An 8634-nucleotide genomic window follows, 5' to 3' on the forward strand; every position below is an offset into this window, starting at 1 on the left:
AACGCCTGACTATACATGGTCGTTTTTTTCCAGCCCAAAACACCGTACTATAACACATGGTCGTTTTTTTTCGGCCAAAAACGTCTTACTATATATACATGGTTGTTTTTTTCGGCTAAAAACAACTTACGATACATGGTCGCTTTTTTTTCCAGCCCTAAACGCCTTACTATACATGGTCGTTTTTTTTCAGCCTTAAATGCCTTACTATACATGGTTGTTTTTTTCCGCCCAAAACACCTTACTATATGGTCGGGGGGGTTTTCGGCCAAAAACGCCTTACTATACATGGTTGTTTTTTTCAGCTAAAAACGCCTTACTATACATTGTCGTTTTTTTTAGCTAAAAAAGCCTTACTGTACATGGTCGTTTTCTTTTCGGACAAAAACGCCTTACTATACATGGTCGTTTTTTTCGGCTAAAAAAGCCTTACGATACATGGTCGTTTTTTTCAGCCAAAAATGCCTTACTATACATGGTCGTTTTTTTTCAGCCCTAAACGCCTTACTATACTATACATGGTCATTTTTTTCAGCCAAAAATGCCTTACTATACATTGTCGTTTTTTTGAGCTAAAAAAGCCTTACTGTACATGGTCGTTTTCTTTTCAGATAAAAACGCCTTACTATACGTGGTCGTTTTTTTCCAGCCCAAAACACCGTACTATAACACATGGTCTTTTTTTTCCGGCTAAAAACGCCTTACGATAGATGGTCGTTTTTTTTTTTTGCCAAAATCGCCTTACTATCCATGGTCGTTTTTTTTCCAGCCCTAAACGCCTTACTATACATGGTCGTTTTTTTTTCATCCTTAAATGCCTTACTATACATGGTCGTTTTTTTCAGCCCAAAACACCTTACTATATGGTCGGGGTTTTTTTCAGCCAAAAACGCTTTCCTATACATGGTAGTTTTTTTATCGTCCCAAAACGCCTTACTATACATGGTTGTTTTTTTCAGCTAAAAACGCCTTACTATACATTGTCGTTTTTTTGAGCTAAAAAAGCCTTACTGTACATGGTCATTTTCTTTTCGCACAAAAACGCCTTACGATACATGGTCGTTTTTTCAGCCAAAAATGCCTTACTATACATGGTCATTTTTTTTCAGCCCTAAACGCCTTACTATACATGGTCATTTTTTTCAGCCAAAAACGCCTTACTATACATGGCCATTTTTTTCGGCCAAAAACGCCTTGCTTTTCATTGTCGTTTTTTTCGGCCATAAACGCCTTACTATCCATGGTCTTTTTTTTCCGGCCAAACACGGCTTACTATACATGGTCGTTTTTTTTCAGCTAAAATCGCCTTACTATCCATCGTCGTTTTTTTTTCCAGCCCTAAACGCCTTACTATACATGGTCGTTTTTTTTCAGCCCCAAACGCCTTACTTTTTTTCAGCCAAAATCGCCTTACTATCCATCGTCTGTTTTTTTTTCCAGCCCTAAACGCCTTACTATACATAATAATAATAATAATACATTTTATTTATAAGCGCCTTTCAAGACACCCAAGGACACTTTACAATAACAAAAAACACAAAACAATACGGGTTGAGCAGCGGCAGCCAAAACGCGCCAGCGTTCAATCAACCCGAAGGTCAGAAAGAAACCACAGGGGAGGGAGAGAGAACACCTTGCTATATGGTCGGGGGGTTTTTCGGCCAAAAACGCCTTACTATACATGGTCGTTTTTTTATCGTCCCAAAACGCCTTACTATACATGGTTGTTTTTTTTCAGCTAAAAACGCCTTACTATACATGGTTGTTTTTTTTCAGCTAAAAACGCCTTACTATACATGGTCGTTTTTGTCAGCCAAAAACGCCTTACTTTTCATTGTCGTTTTTTTCAGCCATAAACGCCTTCCTATCCATGGTCTTTTTTTTTCGGCCAAACACGGCTTACTATACATGGTCGTTTTTTTCAGCCAAAAACGCCTTACTACTGATATAGGGACAATGTAAAATGTTCATGACTTGCTTGGTAGTCGAATGGTTAGTGCGTTGGCGTTGTGCTCTGGAGGTGCAGGGTTTGAATTCAGCTCTGTCCTTCATCTGTGTTCTCAAAAATGTGTGTGGCAATGCATTTTCTGATCCTCTTTTCCCCACTATTCGTGCTCACACTCACACCTACAGACAATGTAAAGTGTTTCATCACCTTCCTGGTAGTCAAATGGTTAGTGTGTTGTAGTTGCACTGCCGAGGTGCAGGGTTCGATTCCCTCTTGTTTTTTGGGGGGGGGGGGGGGGGATAAAAACGCCTTACTATACATGGTCGTTTTTTTCAGCCCAAAACGCCATACGAATCATGGTCGTTTTTTTTGGCCAAAAACACCTTACTATACATGGTCGGGTTTTTTTCGGCCAAAAACACATTACCATACAGTACATGGTCGTTTTTTTCGGCTAAACACGCCTTACTACACATGGTCGTTTTTTTGCAGCCCAAAACGGCATATGATACATGGTCGTTTTTTTCAGCCGAAAACGCCTTACTATACATGGTCGTTTTTTTCGGCCAGAAACGCCTTACAATACATGGTCGTTTTTTTTCGGCCAAAAACACCTTACCATACATGGTCGTTTTTTTCGGCCAAACACGCCTTACTACACATGGTCGTTTTTTTCGGCCAAAAACGTCTGACTACACATGGTCGTTTTTTTTGGCCAAAAACACCTTACTATACATGGTCGGGGTTTTTTTCGGCCAAAAACACCTTACCATACAGTACATGGTCGTATTTTTCGGCTAAACAAGCCTTACTACACATGGTCGTTTTTTTGCAGCCCAAAACACCTTACTATACATGGTTGTTTTTTTTCGGCCAAACACACCTTACCATACATGGTCGTTTTTTTCGGCCAAACACGCCTTACTACACATGGTCGTTTTTTTCGGCCAAAAACGTCTGACTACACATGGTCGTTTCTTTTGGCCAAAAACACCTTACTATACATGGTCGGGGTTTTTTTCGGCCAAAAACACCTTACCATACAGTACATGGTCGTATTTTTCGGCTAAACAAGCCTTACTACACATGGTCGTTTTTTTGCAGCCCAAAACGCCTTACTATACATGGTTGTTTTTTTTCGGCCAAACACACCTTACCATACATGGTCGTTTTTTTCGGCCAAAAACACCTTACTATACATGGTCGGGGCTTTTTTTCGGCCAAAAACACCTTACCATACAGTACATGGTCGTTTTTTTCGGCTAAACACGCCTTACTACACATGGTCATTTTTTTGCAGCCCAAAACGCCATACGAATCATGGTCGTTTTTTTGGGCCAAAAACACCTTACTATACATGGTCGGGGTTTTTTTCGGCCAAAAACACCTTACCATACATGGTCGTTTTTTTCGGCCAAACACGCCTTACTACACATGGTCGTTTTTTTCGGCCAAAAACGCCTGACTACACATGGTCGTTTTTTTCGGCCAAAAACGCCTTATTATACATGGTCGTTTTTTTTTTTTGGGCCAAAAACACCTTACGATACATGGTCGTTTTTTTGCAGCCCAAAACGCCATCCTATTCGTGGTCGTTTTTTTCGGCGCAAAACGCCTTACTATACATGATCGTTTTTTTGGCAAAAAATACTTTACTATACATGGTCATTTTTTCGGCTAAAAACGCCTTACAATACATGGTCGGTTTTTTCGTCCCAAAACGCCATCCTATACGTGGTAGTTTTTTTCGTCCCAAAACGCCTTACTAGGCGGCCCCGGTAGTCTTGTGGTTAGCACGTCGACTTCACAGTGCAGAGGTACCTGGTTCAATTCCAGCTACGGAGTTTGCATGTTCTCCCCGGGCCTGCGTGGGTTTTCTCCGGGCACTCTGGTTTCCTCCCACATTCCAAAAACATGCATGGCAGGATGACTGACCACTCTAAATTGTCCCTGTGAGTGTAGGCGTGATTGGTTGTTTGTCTCTGTGTGCCCTGCGATTGGCTGGCAACCGATTCTGTGTGTCCCCCGCCTACTGCCCGAAGACAGCTGGGATAGGCTCCAGCACCCCACATGACCCGTGTGAGGATAAAGCGGTTCGGAAAATGAATGAATGACTGAACACCTTACTATACATGGTCGTTTTTTTCCCCGCTAAAACGCCTTACAATAAATGGTCGTTTTTTTTCAGCCCAAAACACCTTACTGTACATGGTCCTGCCCGCACGTGCCAAAGGCGTTTCACATCACACGTGTGCGTTGGGTTTTCACAAGCTTGTGTGTCACATGCCATCAAAGTCCCTCGCTCTCTCCCGGGCTCGCTCATCCATCTGTCCGAGCGGCATCAAGTTGGCATCCTGCTGTCGAATCGATAACTCACCTTTCAACATCCATCCCCCGCCCCCTCCACACCGCATGAAAACAAACATCCTTCCAGCGGATACGCAAACACGACCAGGAAGAATCGTTGATCAACTACGAGAAGATGACCTTGAGGGAGGGCCGGACAAATGGACGGAGGGAAGGATCTGTGCGAGTGTGTGTTGGGGGGCACAATGACGACCACCCTTGATGGCCATCAAAGACTGCCAAGGCCAACCTTGACCTCCAGCCGACGCTCACCACCGACTCTTCCTTCTCGGCAATGTGAGAAATCACTTGGACTCCAACCATGTGCGAGAATTGACATTTCCGTCACCCTTGATGGCCAATCACGCGTGCTGAAGTTAAATGCTGCAACGGCACAAAACGGCTTCACGATTGAACTCGCTTGCAATGGAGCACTTGTTATACATTCGGGGCAGTGCCCCATCACATCCCGCCCAGCTATGAAAAAACAACAACCAAAGCCAATTTGTCCAAATCCAGTCTTCCAATTTCCAAAGCTTTTGTCCTCATGACTCATGCCACAATTAACTTGAAAAAGTAACTTGACTCATACACTTGAAAAGTAACTCAAAAGTACTTATTACCTCATCTTAAAAGTCATTGAGTTAGATCGAAAGTTACTTCATTAGTTACATTCAACAGAAGCCGTCACTGCTTCACGTAAAATTGATAACGTGTTAGATTAGTCATTGCTGCAGTAACTGAGTATGTTTGAGTAGCGTGTTACTTCCTAGCATGCTGACTGCAGGACGCAATTCGACAAACAGCGACTGATATTCGTACCAATGGACAATGCAGTGTAATCTTTGGGGCATTTCTGTTTCAGCCCTTTGTATTCTGCCTAGCAACAAATGGCCTGTCACGAATGAAAACATTTTGGTGAAGGCTAGCCAATAGGCACGGCTATAGGATTTCTGCCTAGCAACAAGCGACCATGCAGGGAATAGATTTGAGGGAGACAAATTCCGCCTCACGACCACATCACCATTTGACATGATAAATAACACGATAACACTGCCGCTACGTCTGTCACGATGACAACATTTTTGCATAATCAATTTAGCGCGCGACATAGCATGAGAGGCAAAAGCGCGGACGGCACGTGGACTCGTGCACACACGTGGAAACTGGAGGCGTAATCCACACTCGTCTAACGGGATTACGACAACCAATTTAGACAATTTGCTGTATGCTTGATGGCGAAGGAGCACAACAGCCCGCAGGCTCAGGTGAGCGCGCAACAATTACACGTATGACGGCAACATGTTTAGTTTGTTACACACACGCACACACAAACGATTTCGGCTGTTAAAATCTGCTTGCATTGGGGATGAAAAGGAGACAGACCACTTTGTTATGCTCATTACTTCCACCTAGAGGACTGGGGTGGAACAGCAAAAATGATGGTAAGTGTTGAAATATACGTGCATGTGTGTGTGTGTGTGTCCTCATGTTCATGCGTGTGTGTGTGTGTGTGTGTGTGAGTTAACAGAATGCGGTGCTGCAGGTGGGCGGAAAATGGCAGAAGAGAAAGTAGGAGGAGGGGGCTGAGTGAGCATGTGGACGTGTGTGATTCAAGAATGGGGGGGTGAGAAAAGAAGACCCCCCTCCTTCCCCCACCAAGTGCCTCCCCACTACCCCCCATCCCCTCAATGGGGGCACGGAGAAGAGTCATTGCTCCTGGGGCGCTGGGTGACATATAAGCGAGGCGGCGGCCTGCCTCCTTTGCACACGCACGCACATATTTATGCAGATCACTCACATGCGCACACGCACACACACGCACACACACAGAACGGTACCCACACGGTCTCTCTCTCACACACATACACACACACACAAACACACGCGCACGTTGCATACGCATTCAGATCTCACATCCAGCACATTTAGATCACATCAAAGGTCTTTTCCAAGACTTTTGAACGAATTCGCGGTATGCTCCAATGACAAAGCCCAGTCGAAAATGTTCACTCCACATTGAGTCCATGCTCCATGCTCATTAAGTCAACAAATAAGTCACATATTTCTCATTTCATAGCATTTTTTTCTGGTTGTTTTAAATCTTTTTTTTTTTCGGCAGTGAGGAAAATGCTGCGCCTCACTGGCTGACCCCCGGGGGCGTAGACAAAAAGCGCTAAAAAAAAAATCGATACGGGCTGTCAAAGTTGATTTCATCTTGATGACGCTTTACGACTGTTTCTTGCTTGCTTTCTTAAAAAAAAAAAAAAGGCTAAACCTCAACAGCCGGGAGCATACGGCAGGATTTCAAAGCTGCTTTTGGCCTTGTGCAGCGCGCGTGACCTCGGCCTCAGCAGACGCCTCCATTATCACAACGGCGGCTTACATCAGCGCAGCCGGCAGAAGCTCCGGTACGGCGCTCCGCCACGTCGCGATTTACACTTCAAAGGCCGAAAAGGCGGCGCCGGCGTTCCCGCCCGGCCTCGTCCCGACGGGAAGCAGAGCCGAGATGGCCGCTGAGAGGGAAAAAAACAAAACAAAACAGAAAAGGCCAAAATGGCTTTTCTCAAGCGGCTGGATCAGCGCATCCCAAACCAGTCACGGATTCTTCACCGCATTCCCGCCCACAAAAGCTCCACTTTTCCACTTTCAAGCGTGACATCCCAAAGCGGCAACGGCAGCTGGGGTGGCAGCCATTTCCAGGGGAAAACCGTTCATCGCCCACATCGGACATCTATCGAAAGCCCAGACGGCTTCGTCACATCACCACGTCCTGATAACTTCATCGTTAGCCACTTCGCACCACAACATTTTAAGGAGTGGCCCTTCAGAGTATGATTGACGTGCTCATTTATTCATCAACCTATTCTACCTAGCAACAATTGACCATACACGCACACGCACTGCAGCCACCTTCATCCTGGCAAGATAAACAGCACGGACATGCGATTGCCGCCGGTGCCCGTCACCATAGCGACACGTACATAGACGTTCCCTAATGGAGGACACCTTGGCAGGAAGTGAGGTGACAGCTTTGCCGTGACCTCTGCTGACAACACCCCTCCTACACACACACCCCAACGTCGTCATTAATTAATCAGCTGGGAAGTTAGTGTGTGCGAGATGACAAAGACAAGCGTCAGTATGCATCAGATGAGTGTCATTAGTGAAAAGAAACATCCACAAGCATCAAATGTGACCATGATGATGACAATGATGGCTTGTCAGGGTGCTCGCTGACCCAGTGGCACACAAAAATTCCTAACAGAAGTCATTATGTCATGGAACATGGACTCCATGTCATGATTTTTTTTTTCACTAACACAAATGTTATCTTTGTATTTTGGATCAATGTAATCACAGTCATAAAGTCTGTTAAGGAAAAATAAGCCTCCAAAGTATAGTGATAAAATTCAAGTTCAACATTTTATATTGATCCAACTGATTTGCATTTAATTGTTTCTATTCCACCCCCTCCCCCCCCAAAACATATTTTTCCATTCTAAAAGAAAAAAAAATGTGCATCTCCTCTAATCTGCGGACCGGTCTGTCAAGGTAAAACGGAGGAAAATAATAAAATAGCACCGCACCAGCCCAAAAAGACGCCAGCCAACCGGGTATCTGCCTTGTACGCCAGGCGGCCAGTCCAGCCCTGGTCAAATGTGACAGAAAAGCTGAGCGCCTGTGAAGTTGCTAATGTTGGGAAGACGGTGGAGCAGCATGCTGATAATGCAGAAGCTCACACAACAGGTGACGACTCACCTTCACATTGGTGCTTTCATGCTTTTTGGCCCGAAGACAAAAAGTGCAGCGGGCGCCAGCAAGGGCTTGTTAACAACAGACGGCTGTGCGACATATGTGCAGCATTGCCTTTGCCGACGCACATGCACGATCAAGCCTTTCACACAAGCAAAGCCATCGCATGCCACTACCTATCACGTGACTTCTTCAAGGATGGTGAGCCAAACAGACACATACAGTACGTGGCACCTTGGTGCATTGAGGCGCAAAAGTGGCTTTGATAGGACTACATTTCTTCTTCTTTTTTTTTTAAATCACTAACTTTCAAATTTGGAGACTTTAAATGAAGGTAAATTACACTGAATACCAAGATGAGGTACACACATGCCATCCTGATACATTGTGGTGAAAAAACATTCAGTTCCTCACAGACACAAATGCAAGAATATGCAAATAAGCTGAGGACAATATGCTAATTGTCGATGCAGCATATGTTTGTGTGTGTGCGTGTGTCTGTGTGTGTGTGCGCGCCCGGTTGCACAAGACGGTGCTCAAATATGGCCGTCACCGCAAAGCCACAGACGAGCAGCCATGTTAGC

The sequence above is a fragment of the Hippocampus guttulatus genome, chromosome 16 (genome assembly GCF_054856545.1).
Source record: "Hippocampus guttulatus isolate MCC_2025c chromosome 16, RoL_Hgut_1.0, whole genome shotgun sequence".
NCBI lineage: Eukaryota > Metazoa > Chordata > Actinopteri > Syngnathiformes > Syngnathidae > Hippocampus > Hippocampus guttulatus.